The sequence below is a fragment of the Staurois parvus genome, unplaced genomic scaffold, assembly GCF_062004578.1.
Source record: "Staurois parvus isolate SC_StPar_1 unplaced genomic scaffold, SC_StPar_1.0 ptg001805l, whole genome shotgun sequence".
In the NCBI taxonomy this organism is placed as follows: domain Eukaryota; kingdom Metazoa; phylum Chordata; class Amphibia; order Anura; family Ranidae; genus Staurois; species Staurois parvus.
In genome coordinates, this window is record NW_028319601.1 from 4,600,668 (window position 1) to 4,615,554 (window position 14,887).

A 14,887-nucleotide genomic window follows, 5' to 3' on the forward strand; every position below is an offset into this window, starting at 1 on the left:
ACACCAGTAATCCCATTTAACCCCTTGATCGCCTCCCCCCCCCCAGTTAACGCCCTCACTGCCCTGTCACCAGTGTCATTGATTACAGTGAACAGATTTTTACTGATCACTGTATTAGTGTCACCGGTGACTTCCGATAGTGTTAGCGCCAGTTAGCGCCCCTCCCAGATAGCGTCAGATTGCCTGCAACATGGGCATTAATAAAAAATATCAATTGCGGTTGTATTGGTCCACAGGCCCGCTTGTTCATATGTCCGTGTTCTCTACTGCCATGGCCAGGCATAGATATGAGACGATTAGAGATGAGCGAATCGAAGTATCCGAAGTGGAATTCGAGTCGAATATCGGAAAAATTTCGATTCGTGCCGAATCCGAAAAACAGCCTAATTCGGACGCGCGAATCGAAATTTTTCCGAAAATGGCGGCTGACATGTGCGGCGACGGAGCGGGGATGTCGGGGAAGGCGCGCAGACAAGGCGCGCTGCCCCATAATGCATTCCTCAACGACATGTGATCGCATCAGCCAATCAGCAGCCAGCCAGCCAGCACTGTGTAATGGTCGAGGTATATATAGCGGCCATTTTGGAAATCTTCATTTGCCTGCAGTCATTGAACAGAGGCAGACCGCTCTGTACTAGGGACAGGGACAGAGTTAGGGCCACAGAAACGAGAATTGGGGACAGAGAGAAGTTACTTAGGGACAGAGAACCATTACTCAGGGACACAGACTTGTTAATGAGGGCCACAGAATCGTTATTTAGGGACAAAGAAACGCTAGTTAGGGCCACAGAATTCATACTCAGGGACAGACAGAATTGTTACTCAGTGCCAGAGAATTGTTACTTAGGGCCACAGAAACGTTATTAGGGCCACAGAATTTTTACTCAGGGACAGACAGAATTGTTACTGAGTGCCAGAGAATTGTTACTCAGGGACAGACAGAATTGTTACTGAGTGCCAGAGAATTCTTACTCAGGGCCACAGAATTCATTCTCAGGGACAGACAGAATTGTTACTCAGGGACAGACAGAATTGTTACTGAGTGCCAGAGAATTGTTACTCAGGGACAGACAGAATTGTTACTGAGTGCCAGAGAATTGTTACTCAGGGACAGACAGAATTGTTACTGAGTGCCAGAGAATTGTTACTCAGGGACAGACAGAATTGTTACTGAGTGCCAGAGAATTGTTACTCTCACAGACACAAAATTGTTACTTGCACAGACACAGAATTGTTACTTGCACAGACACACAATTGTTACTCAGGGCCACAGAATTCATACTCAGGGACAGACAGAATTGTTACTGAGTGCCAGAGAATTCTTACTCAGGGCCACAGAATTCATACTCAGGGACAGACAGAATTGTTACTCAGGGACAGACAGAATTGTTACTGAGTGCCAGAGAATTGTTACTCAGGGACAGACAGAATTGTTACTGAGTGCCAGAGAATTGTTACTCTCACAGACACAAAATTGTTACTTGCACAGACACAGAATTGTTACTTGCACAGACACACAATTGTTACTCAGGGCCACAGAATTCATACTCAGGGACAGACAGAATTGTTACTGAGTGCCAGAGAATTGTTACTCAGGGACAGACAGAATTGTTACTGAGTGCCAGAGAATTCTTACTCAGGGCCACAGAATTCATTCTCAGGGACAGACAGAATTGTTACTCAGGGACAGACAGAATTGTTACTGAGTGCCAGAGAATTGTTACTCAGGGACAGACAGAATTGTTACTGAGTGCCAGAGAATTGTTACTCAGGGACAGACAGAATTGTTACTGAGTGCCAGAGAATTGTTACTCAGGGACAGACAGAATTGTTACTGAGTGCCAGAGAATTGTTACTCTCACAGACACAAAATTGTTACTTGCACAGACACAGAATTGTTACTTGCACAGACACACAATTGTTACTCAGGGCCACAGAATTCATACTCAGGGACAGACAGAATTGTTACTGAGTGCCAGAGAATTCTTACTCAGGGCCACAGAATTCATACTCAGGGACAGACAGAATTGTTACTCAGGGACAGACAGAATTGTTACTGAGTGCCAGAGAATTGTTACTCAGGGACAGACAGAATTGTTACTGAGTGCCAGAGAATTCTTACTCAGGGACAGACAGAATTGTTACTGAGTGCCAGAGAATTGTTACTCTCACAGACACAAAATTGTTACTTGCACAGACACAGAATTGTTACTCGCACAGAGACAGAATTGTTACTCGCACAGAGACAGAATTGTTACTCAGGGCCACAGAATTCATACTCAGGGACAGACAGAATTGTTACTGAGTGCCAGAGAATTGTTACTCAGGGACAGACAAAATTGTTACTGAGTGCCAGAGAATTGTTACTCTCACAGACACAAAATTGTTACTTGCACAGACACAGAATTGTTACTTGCACAGACACACAATTGTTACTCAGGGCCACAGAATTCATACTCAGGGACAGACAGAATTGTTACTGAGTGCCAGAGAATTCTTACTCAGGGCCACAGAATTCATACTCAGGGACAGACAGAATTGTTACTCAGGGACAGACAGAATTGTTACTGAGTGCCAGAGAATTGTTACTCAGGGACAGACAGAATTGTTACTGAGTGCCAGAGAATTGTTACTCTCACAGACACAAAATTGTTACTTGCACAGACACAGAATTGTTACCTGCACAGACACACAATTGTTACTCAGGGCCACAGAATTCATACTCAGGGACAGACAGAATTGTTACTGAGTGCCAGAGAATTGTTACTCAGGGACAGACAGAATTGTTACTGAGTGCCAGAGAATTGTTACTCTCACAGACACAAAATTGTTACTTGCACAGACACAGAATTGTTACTCGCACAGAGACAGAATTGTTACTCAGGGCCACAGAATTCATACTCAGGGACAGACAGAATTGTTACTGAGTGCCAGAGAATTGTTACTCAGGGAAGACAGAATTGTTACTGAGTGCCAGAGAATTGTTACTCAGGGACAGACAGAATTGTTACTGAGTGCCAGAGAATTGTTACTCTCACAGACACAAAATTGTTACTTGCACAGACACAGAATTGTTACTCGCACAGAGACAGAATTGTTACTCAGGGCCACAGAATTCATACTCAGGGACAGACAGAATTGTTACTGAGTGCCAGAGAATTGTTACTCAGGGACAGACAGAATTGTTACTGAGTGCCAGAGAATTGTTACTCTCACAGACACAAAATTGTTACTTGCACAGACACAGAATTGTTACTTGCACAGACACACAATTGTTACTGAGTGCCAGAGAATTGTTACTCAGGGACAGACAGAATTGTTACTGAGTGCCAGAGAATTGTTACTCAGGGACAGACAGAATTGTTACTGAGTGCCAGAGAATTGTTACTCAGGGACAGACAGAATTGTTACTGAGTGCCAGAGAATTGTTACTCGCACAGACACAAAATTGTTACTTGCACAGACACAAAATTGTTACTTGCACAGACACAGAATTGTTACTCGCGCAGACACAGAATTGTTACTCAGGGCCACAGAATTCATACTCAGGGACAGACAGAATTGTTACTGAGTGCCAGAGAATTGTTACTCAGGGACAGACAGAATTGTTACTGAGTGCCAGAGAATTGTTACTCAGGGACAGACAGAATTGTTACTGAGTGCCAGAGAATTGTTACTCAGGGACAGACAGAATTGTTACTGAGTGCCAGAGAATTGTTACTCGCACAGACACAAAATTGTTACTTGCACAGACACAGAATTGTTACTCGCACAGACACAGAATTGTTACTCGCACAGACACAGAATTGTTACTCAGGGCCACAGAATTCATACTCAGGGACAGACAGAATTGTTACTGAGTGCCAGAGAATTGTTACTCAGGGACACCTAATCGTTGAATTAAATAGTATGTCAGACAACATGCAGAGGAGTGGCAGAGGAGGCAATGTTTTAGGAGCGAGCAGACGTGGCAGCAGAGGAAGGGGTCGAGGCAGCAGTATTCGCAGCCAGAGGCCAGTGCTCCCGGTGTCATCCAGCGGTCGTGTCTCCACCGACAACCCTGCCGTCATTGATTGGTTGGCTCGGTCGTCTTCCTCTTCCCAGGTCACCTCTGACACCTACAGCCAACGGTCGGTGGGTACGTCAGACACAACCGTTAGTTGGCATGGCCCGGGACCAAGCCCACTGAAATCACGTGTCCTCTACCTGCCCCTGTCCTTTGCTGTTCCCTCACCAAGCGAAGTATCGCATGCTGTGGGCTCAGCCCCACTGTACAGTGAGGAAGAGCTAACAGAGGGCGGTCAGGAACGGGGGGAGACATCGGCCTTTTCAGCAGCCAAGCGAACAAGTACTGGCGAGGAGAGTGGCTCGGTAGCCGGTCTAGAGACAGGTCTGTCTCCTGACCCAGACGCAGCCGAGGGGGCTAGTAGTGAGGCGGAGACCCTACTTGATGATGAGGAGGTTGATCGCACTTGGCACTTGACTCACATAGCTGCTGCCAGGCCCCTAATCTGCCATAGGCCCCTATATACCGCCTCCTCATGCTGCTGCCAAGTCCAGAGTCTGTCATGGTCCCTGTACGGCCTCCCATTGCTGCTGTCTCCATCGCCACACTCTGCTGCCATGTGCCACTTTCAGGTCTCTTCACACTGCTGGTGTGTTAAATTTTTTGACATAGGGTGCAGGCAGATTACGGGCCTCACATAGCTGCTGCCAGGCCCCTAATCTGCCATAGGCCCCTATATACCGCCTCCTCATGCTGCTGCCAAGTCCAGAGTCTGTCATGGTCCCTGTACGGCCTCCCATTGCTGCTGTCTCCATCGCCACACTCTGCTGCCATGTGCCACTTTCAGGTCTCTTCACACTGCTGGTGTGTTAAATTTTTTGACATAGGGTGCAGGCAGATTACGGGCCTCACATAGCTGCTGCCAGGCCCCTAATCTGCCATGGGCCCCTATATACCGCCTCCTCATGCTGCTGCCAAGTCCAGAGTCTGTCATGGTCCCTGTACGGCCTCCCATTGCTGCTGTCTCCATCGCCACACTCTGCTGCCATGTGCCACTTTCAGGTCTCTTCACACTGCTGGTGTGTTAAATTTTTTGACATAGGGTGCAGGCAGATTACGGGCCTCACATAGCTGCTGCCAGGCCCCTAATCTGCCATGGGCCCCTATATACCGCCTCCTCATGCTGCTGCCAAGTCCAGAGTCTGTCATGGTCCCTGTACGGCCTCCCATTGCTGCTGTCTCCATCGCCACACTCTGCTGCCATGTGCCACTTTCAGGTCTCTTCACACTGCTGGTGTGTTAAATTTTTTGACATAGGGTGCAGGCAGATTACGGGCCTCACATAGCTGCTGCCAGGCCCCTAATCTGCCATGGGCCCCTATATACCGCCTCCTCATGCTGCTGCCAAGTCCATAGTCTGTCATGGTCCCTGTACGGCCTCCCATTGCTGCTGTCTCCATCGCCACACTCTGCTGCCATGTGCCACTTTCAGGTCTCTTCACACTGCTGGTGTGTTAAATTTTTTGACATAGGGTGCTGGCAGATTACGGGCCTCACATAGCTGCTGCCAGGCCCCTAATCTGCCATGGGCCCCTATATACCGCCTCCTCATGCTGCTGCCAAGTCCATAGTCTGTCATGGTCCCTGTACGGCCTCCCATTGCTGCTGTCTCCATCGCCACACTCTGCTGCCATGTGCCACTTTCAGGTCTCTTCACACTGCTGGTGTGTTAAATTTTTTGACATAGGGTGCAGGCAGATTACGGGCCTCACATAGCTGCTGCCAGGCCCCTAATCTGCCATGGGCCCCTATATACCGCCTCCTCATGCTGCTGCCAAGTCCAGAGTCTGTCATGGTCCCTGTACGGCCTCCCATTGCTGCTGTCTCCATCGCCACACTCTGCTGCCATGTGCCACTTTCAGGTCTCTTCACACTGCTGGTGTGTTAAATTTTTTGACATAGGGTGCTGCAAGATAACGGGCCTCACATAGCTGCTGCCAGGCCCCTAATCAGCCATGGGCCCCTATACCGCCTCCTCCTGCTGCTGCCAGGTCCAGAGTCTCTCATGCCATGTGCCACTTTCAGGTCTCTTCACACTGCTGGTGTGTTAAATTTTTTGACATAGGGTGCAGGCAGATTACGGGCCTCACATAGCTGCTGCCAGGCCCCTAATCTGCCATGGGCCCCTATATACCACCTCCTCCTGCTGCTGCCAGGTCCAGAGTCTCTCATGGGTCCCTGTACGGCCTCCCATTGCTGCTGTCTCCATCGCCACACTCTGCTGCCATGTGCCACTTTCAGGTCTCTTCACACTGCTGGTGTGTTAAATTTTTTGACATAGGGTGCTGCAAGATAACGGGCCTCACATAGCTGCTGCCAGGCCCCTAATCAGCCATGGGCCCCTATACCGCCTCCTCCTGCTGCTGCCAGGTCCAGAGTCTCTCATGGGTCCCTGTACGGCCTCCCATTGCTGCTGTCTCCATCGCCACACTCTGCTGCCATGTGCCACTTTCAGGTCTCTTCACACTGCTGGTGTGTTAAATTTTTTGACATAGGGTGCTGCAAGATAACGGGCCTCACATAGCTGCTGCCAGGCCCCTAATCAGCCATGGGCCCCTATACCGCCTCCTCCTGCTGCTGCCAGGTCCAGAGTCTCTCATGCCATGTGCCACTTTCAGGTCTCTTCACACTGCTGGTGTGTTTAATTTTTTGACATAGGGTGCAGGCAGATTACGGGCCTCACATAGCTGCTGCCAGGCCCCTAATCTGCCATGGGCCCCTATATACCGCCTCCTCATGCTGCTGCCAGGTCCAGAGTCTCTCATGGGTCCCTGTACGGCCTCCCATTGCTGCTTTCTCCATCGCCACACTCTGCCATGTGCCACTTTCAGGTCTCCTCACACACTGCTGGTGTGTTGAATTTTTTGACATAGGGTGCTGGCAGATTACGGGCCTCCCATAGCTGCTGCCAGGCCCCTAATCTGCCATGGGCCCCTATATACCGCCTCCTCATGCTGCTGCCAAGTCCAGAGTCTGTCATGGGTCCCTGTACGGCCTCCCATTGCTGCTGTCTCCATCGCCACACTCTGCCATGTGCCACTTTCAGGTCTCCTCACACACTGCTGGTGTGTAGAATTTTTTGACATAGGGTGCTGGCAGATTACGGGCCTCCCATAGCTGCTGCCAGGCCCCTAATCTGCCATGGGCCCCTATATACCGCCTCCTCATGCTGCTGCCAAGTCCAGAGTCTGTCATGGTCCCTGTACGGCCTCCCATTGCTGCTGTCTCCATCGCCACACTCTGCTGCCATGTGCCACTTTCAGGTCTCTTCACACTGCTGGTGTGTTAAATTTTTTGACATAGGGTGCTGCAAGATAACGGGCCTCACATAGCTGCTGCCAGGCCCCTAATCAGCCATGGGCCCCTATACCGCCTCCTCCTGCTGCTGACAGGTCCAGAGTCTCTCATGCCATGTGCCACTTTCAGGTCTCTTCACACTGCTGGTGTGTTAAATTTTTTGACATAGGGTGCAGGCAGATTACGGGCCTCACATAGCTGCTGCCAGGCCCCTAATCTGCCATGGGCCCCTATATACCACCTCCTCCTGCTGCTGCCAGGTCCAGAGTCTCTCATGGGTCCCTGTACGGCCTCCCATTGCTGCTGTCTCCATCGCCACACTCTGCTGCCATGTGCCACTTTCAGGTCTCTTCACACTGCTGGTGTGTTAAATTTTTTGACATAGGGTGCTGCAAGATAACGGGCCTCACATAGCTGCTGCCAGGCCCCTAATCAGCCATGGGCCCCTATACCGCCTCCTCCTGCTGCTGCCAGGTCCAGAGTCTCTCATGGGTCCCTGTACGGCCTCCCATTGCTGCTGTCTCCATCGCCACACTCTGCTGCCATGTGCCACTTTCAGGTCTCTTCACACTGCTGGTGTGTTAAATTTTTTGACATAGGGTGCAGGCAGATTACGGGCCTCACATAGCTGCTGCCAGGCCCCTAATCTGCCATAGGCCCCTATATACCGCCTCCTCATGCTGCTGCCAAGTCCAGAGTCTGTCATGGTCCCTGTACGGCCTCCCATTGCTGCTGTCTCCATCGCCACACTCTGCTGCCATGTGCCACTTTCAGGTCTCTTCACACTGCTGGTGTGTTAAATTTTTTGACATAGGGTGCAGGCAGATTACGGGCCTCACATAGCTGCTGCCAGGCCCCTAATCTGCCATAGGCCCCTATATACCGCCTCCTCATGCTGCTGCCAAGTCCAGAGTCTGTCATGGTCCCTGTACGGCCTCCCATTGCTGCTGTCTCCATCGCCACACTCTGCTGCCATGTGCCACTTTCAGGTCTCTTCACACTGCTGGTGTGTTAAATTTTTTGACATAGGGTGCAGGCAGATTACGGGCCTCACATAGCTGCTGCCAGGCCCCTAATCTGCCATGGGCCCCTATATACCGCCTCCTCATGCTGCTGCCAAGTCCAGAGTCTGTCATGGTCCCTGTACGGCCTCCCATTGCTGCTGTCTCCATCGCCACACTCTGCTGCCATGTGCCACTTTCAGGTCTCTTCACACTGCTGGTGTGTTAAATTTTTTGACATAGGGTGCAGGCAGATTACGGGCCTCACATAGCTGCTGCCAGGCCCCTAATCTGCCATGGGCCCCTATATACCACCTCCTCCTGCTGCTGCCAGGTCCAGAGTCTCTCATGGGTCCCTGTACGGCCTCCCATTGCTGCTGTCTCCATCGCCACACTCTGCTGCCATGTGCCACTTTCAGGTCTCTTCACACTGCTGGTGTGTTAAATTTTTTGACATAGGGTGCTGCAAGATAACGGGCCTCACATAGCTGCTGCCAGGCCCCTAATCAGCCATGGGCCCCTATACCGCCTCCTCCTGCTGCTGCCAGGTCCAGAGTCTCTCATGGGTCCCTGTACGGCCTCCCATTGCTGCTGTCTCCATCGCCACACTCTGCTGCCATGTGCCACTTTCAGGTCTCTTCACACTGCTGGTGTGTTAAATTTTTTGACATAGGGTGCTGCAAGATAACGGGCCTCACATAGCTGCTGCCAGGCCCCTAATCAGCCATGGGCCCCTATACCGCCTCCTCCTGCTGCTGCCAGGTCCAGAGTCTCTCATGCCATGTGCCACTTTCAGGTCTCTTCACACTGCTGGTGTGTTTAATTTTTTGACATAGGGTGCAGGCAGATTACGGGCCTCACATAGCTGCTGCCAGGCCCCTAATCTGCCATGGGCCCCTATATACCGCCTCCTCATGCTGCTGCCAGGTCCAGAGTCTCTCATGGGTCCCTGTACGGCCTCCCATTGCTGCTTTCTCCATCGCCACACTCTGCCATGTGCCACTTTCAGGTCTCCTCACACACTGCTGGTGTGTTGAATTTTTTGACATAGGGTGCTGGCAGATTACGGGCCTCCCATAGCTGCTGCCAGGCCCCTAATCTGCCATGGGCCCCTATATACCGCCTCCTCATGCTGCTGCCAAGTCCAGAGTCTGTCATGGGTCCCTGTACGGCCTCCCATTGCTGCTGTCTCCATCGCCACACTCTGCCATGTGCCACTTTCAGGTCTCCTCACACACTGCTGGTGTGTAGAATTTTTTGACATAGGGTGCTGGCAGATTACGGGCCTCCCATAGCTGCTGCCAGGCCCCTAATCTGCCATGGGCCCCTATATACCGCCTCCTCATGCTGCTGCCAAGTCCAGAGTCTGTCATGGTCCCTGTACGGCCTCCCATTGCTGCTGTCTCCATCGCCACACTCTGCTGCCATGTGCCACTTTCAGGTCTCTTCACACTGCTGGTGTGTTAAATTTTTTGACATAGGGTGCTGCAAGATAACGGGCCTCACATAGCTGCTGCCAGGCCCCTAATCAGCCATGGGCCCCTATACCGCCTCCTCCTGCTGCTGCCAGGTCCAGAGTCTCTCATGGGTCCCTGTACGGCCTCCCATTGCTGCTGTCTCCATCGCCACACTCTGCTGCCATGTGCCACTTTCAGGTCTCTTCACACTGCTGGTGTGTTAAATTTTTTGACATAGGGTGCTGCAAGATAACGGGCCTCACATAGCTGCTGCCAGGCCCCTAATCAGCCATGGGCCCCTATACCGCCTCCTCCTGCTGCTGCCAGGTCCAGAGTCTCTCATGCCATGTGCCACTTTCAGGTCTCTTCACACTGCTGGTGTGTTTAATTTTTTGACATAGGGTGCAGGCAGATTACGGGCCTCACATAGCTGCTGCCAGGCCCCTAATCTGCCATGGGCCCCTATATACCGCCTCCTCATGCTGCTGCCAGGTCCAGAGTCTCTCATGGGTCCCTGTACGGCCTCCCATTGCTGCTTTCTCCATCGCCACACTCTGCCATGTGCCACTTTCAGGTCTCCTCACACACTGCTGGTGTGTTGAATTTTTTGACATAGGGTGCTGGCAGATTACGGGCCTCCCATAGCTGCTGCCAGGCCCCTAATCTGCCATGGGCCCCTATATACCGCCTCCTCATGCTGCTGCCAAGTCCAGAGTCTGTCATGGGTCCCTGTACGGCCTCCCATTGCTGCTGTCTCCATCGCCACACTCTGCCATGTGCCACTTTCAGGTCTCCTCACACACTGCTGGTGTGTAGAATTTTTTGACATAGGGTGCTGGCAGATTACGGGCCTCCCATAGCTGCTGCCAGGCCCCTAATCTGCCATGGGCCCCTATATACCGCCTCCTCATGCTGCTGCCAAGTCCAGAGTCTGTCATGGGTCCCTGTACGGCCTCCCATTGCTGCTGTCTCCATCGCCACACTCTGCCATGTGCCACTTTCAGGTCTCCTCACACTGCTGGTGTGTTGAATTTTTTGACATAGGGTGCTGGCAGATTACGGGCCTCCTATAGCTGCTGCCAGGCCCCTAATCTGCCATGGGCCCCTATATACCGCCTCCTCATGCTGCTGCCAAGTTCAGAGTCTGTCATGGGTCCCTGTACGGCCTCCCATTGCTGCTGTCTCCATCGCCACACTCTGCCATGTGCCACTTTCAGGTCTCCTCACACTGCTGGTGTGTTGAATTTTTTGACATAGGGTGCTGGCAGATTACGGGCCTCCTATAGCTGCTGCCAGGCCCCTAATCTGCCATAAGCCCCTATATACCGCCTCCTCATGCTGCTGCCAAGTCCAGAGTCTGTCATGGGTCCCTGTACGGCCTCCCATTGCTGCTGTCTCCATCGCCACACTCTGCCATGTGCCACTTTCAGGTCTCCTCACACACTGCTGGTGTGTTGAATTTTTTGACATAGGGTGCTGGCAGATTACGGGCCTCCTATAGCTGCTGCCAGGCCCCTAATCTGCCGTAGGCCCCTATATACCGCCTCCTCATGCTGCTGCCAGGTCCAGAGTCTCTCATGGGTCCCTGTACGGCCTCCCATTGCTGCTGTCTCCATCGCCACACTCTGCCATGTGCCACTTTCAGGTCTCCTCACACTGCTGGTGTGTTCCATTTTTTGTCATAGGGTGCTGGCAGATTATGGGCCTCCCATAACTGCTGCCAGGCCCCTAATCTGCCATGGGCCCCTATACCGACTCCTCATGCTGTGACGTTGCAACAAGGTGGAATTCAACCCTACATATGTTAGACCGCCTTTACGAACAGCAAAAGGCCATCACAGATTTCCTGATGTTAAAAGCAGATAAAGGTACTCCCTGTGTAACTTAGATGTCAGCCATTGGCAGCTCATGCGTGACACCTGCGCTTGCTCAGGCCCTTTGAGGAGGCCACGCTATTCGTGAGTCGGCAGGACTATGGGATGAACGACGTCATTCCTCTGTTGCACGTCCTGGAACAAATGCTGTTAACAATGGCTGGTCAGGGTGCGGTAGACGTGGCGCACAGATCTCAACGCCACATGGCCCCTGTGGGGGCAGGACTGGAAGAAGAGGAGGAGGTAGAGGAGGACATTGGTGCTCAGGAATTATTGAGTGAAATGGGTGGTTTTTCCACTCAGCGGACAGGAGTGGAGGAGCAGGAGCATCTGGTAGAGGAGGAGGAAGAGGAGACAGAGGACCTAGACGCACCGTGGCAGTATGCTGTGGAGATGGAGGCAGGGAGTCCCTCGCATTCCTTGGCACAAATGGCCCATAGCATGCTCGGTTGCTTGCGTAGCGACAGCCGAATAATAACCATCAGACAGAGGGATGACTTTTGGCTGTCCACCTTGTTGGACCCTCGCTACCGTTCAAAAATGGTGGCCTTTTTCACACCTGCTGAGAGGGAGGCCAAAATAACGTACTATAAAAAACACCTATGTAGTCAGCTGGTCTCTGCCTGTCTGCGCCAACGTCCATCCTCAGACACTGTGGGCCCTGTGCGCTCGTGTTCCGCTGCCATGGCAGCAGGGGAGGGGTGGGGTGGTAGGAGCAGTGGCAGCTCCACCAGCAGCGGCTGCCTCAGTCTGCAGTCGATGATGAGTAGCTTTCTTCACCAGCGCAGTGAGGAAACTACTAACCAGCCGCAGCAGCAGCAGCAGCATCAGGTGGACCTGGAGCAGGACCTCAAACAACAGGCTTAGGCCTACTTGGACAGCACCCTGCCAACCGAGGTAGACAATCCCCTTGACTACTGGGCAACGAAACTTGACCTTTGGCCCCAACTAGCTGAATTTGCCCTTGAAAGGCTGTCATGCCCGGCCAGTAGCGTGGCATCGGAGCGCGTGTTTAGTGCGGCAGGAGGTATTGCAACTCCGCGGAGGACACGACTGTCCACCCAAAGTGTGGAGAGACTCACGTTTGTGAAAATGAATCAGGCGTGGATTAGTCTGGATTTCAAACCACCAGTTCCTGACACAACTGACTAAATCCGCCATGAATCATGCCCCAAACATGTGCCACTTTCAGGTCTCCTCACACTGCTGGTGTGTTCCATTTTTTGTCATAGGGTGCTGGCAGATTACGGGCCTCCCATAGCTGCTGCCAGGCCCCTAATCTGCCATGGGCCCCTATACCGCCTCCTCATGCTGCTGCCAAGTCCAGAGTCTCTCATGGGTCCCTGTACGGCCTCCCATTGCTGCTGCCTCCATCGCCACACTCTGCCATGTGCCACTTTCAGGTCTCCTCACACTGCTGGTGTGTTCCATTTTTTGTCATAGGGTGCTGGCAGATTACGGGCCTCCCATAGCTGCTGCCAGGCCCCTAATCTGCCATGGGCCCCTATACCGCCTCCTCATGCTGCTGCCAGGTCCAGAGTCTCTCATGGGTCCCTGTACGGCCTCCCATTGCTGCTGTCTCCATCGCCACACTCTGCCATGTGCCACTTTCAGGTCTCCTCACACTGCTGGTGGGTTCCATTTTTTGTCATAGGGTGCTGGCAGATTACGGGCCTCCCATAGCTGCTGCCAGGCCCGTAATCTGCCATGGGCCCCCGTACCGACTCCTCATGCTGCTGCCAGGCCCGTAATCTGTCATGGGCCACTGTTGTCGCTTGTTGGCATATTCCGCTCGTTCAGATGCTCCTTCTCCTGCTACTCCTCTTCACGGATTCCGTCAGCAGTCTTTCTTGGAATCCGTTTCCAAGAGACAACAGTTTGCGAGCACGCACCCGACGGTGCAGAAGCTGAACGTCCTCCTGTCCAAGTTGCTGCTGCCAGGCTCGTAATCTGTCATGCGCCCCTGTACCGCCTCCTCATGCTGCTGCCAGGTCCAGAGTGTGTCATGGGCCCCCGTACCGACTCCTCATGCTGCTGCCAGGCCCGTAATCTGTCATGGGCCCCTGTACCGCCTCCCCATGCTGCTGCCAGGTCCAGAGTGTGTCATGGGTCCCTGTACGGCCTCCCATTGCTGCTGCCAGGCCCGTAATCTGCCATGGGCCCCTGTACCGACTCCTCATGCTGCTGCCAGGCCCGTAATCTGTCATGGGCCCCTGTACCGCCTCCTCATGCTGCTGCCAGGTCCAGAGTGTGTCATGGGTCCCTGTACGGCCTCCCATTGCTGCTGTCTCTATCGCCACACTCTGCCATGTGCCACTTTCAGGTCTCCTCACACTGCTGGTGGTTTCCATTTTTGTCATAGGGTGCTGTATGGCCTCCCATTGCTGCTGCCTCCACCGCCACACTGTGGCTCCACACTCTGGTTTTGGCCCCGTGACTGCCCAAATGAGTGAAGTGTGCGGTGATTCTAAGATCGACGGCACTCATCTGCATGTCATACTGACTGACAGTATTATTTCTCTTCCCCAGCAGACTCCAAGGGCATTTAAATTAAAGGTACAGTGTTCTGCACTAATATTAAGTCTCTCTGAAGCCTAGAAACACCCTTTTTTAAGTTAAATTCACAGCGAATTTATTCGACTCGAATCGAATATTGTCCACGAATTCGCCGAATCAGTCGAATCGAATTTTTCATTTCTTCGCTCATCTCTAGAGACGATAATGCGTTTTATGCACTTCTACGACAACACACTCAGTCGTCCTCGGGGTGACCCTGAATTTGACCGGCTCCACAAAATTCGGCCCCTCGTAAATCACTTTAACCAAAAATTTGCAGATATGTATACTCCCCATAAAAACATCTGCATTGATGAGTCCCTCATTCAATTTTCTGGCTGCCTTGTAATCAAACAGTTTCTCCCCAGCAAGCGTGCCAGATATGGGGTCAAGATGTATAAGACCTGTGAGAGGGCAACAGGCTATACATGTAAGTTTCAGATTTATGAGGAAAAATATAGCCACGTGGAGCCCCCCGGATGCCCAGACTACATGGGGAGCAGTGGCAAGATAGTTTGGCACTTGGTGTCATCCTTTTTCCATATGAGGTACCACTTATACGTGGACGTGAAAAAAAAAGTAAAAAAAAAAAATTAAAAATACAAATCCCCCCAAAAAATAAAAAATGTAAAAATC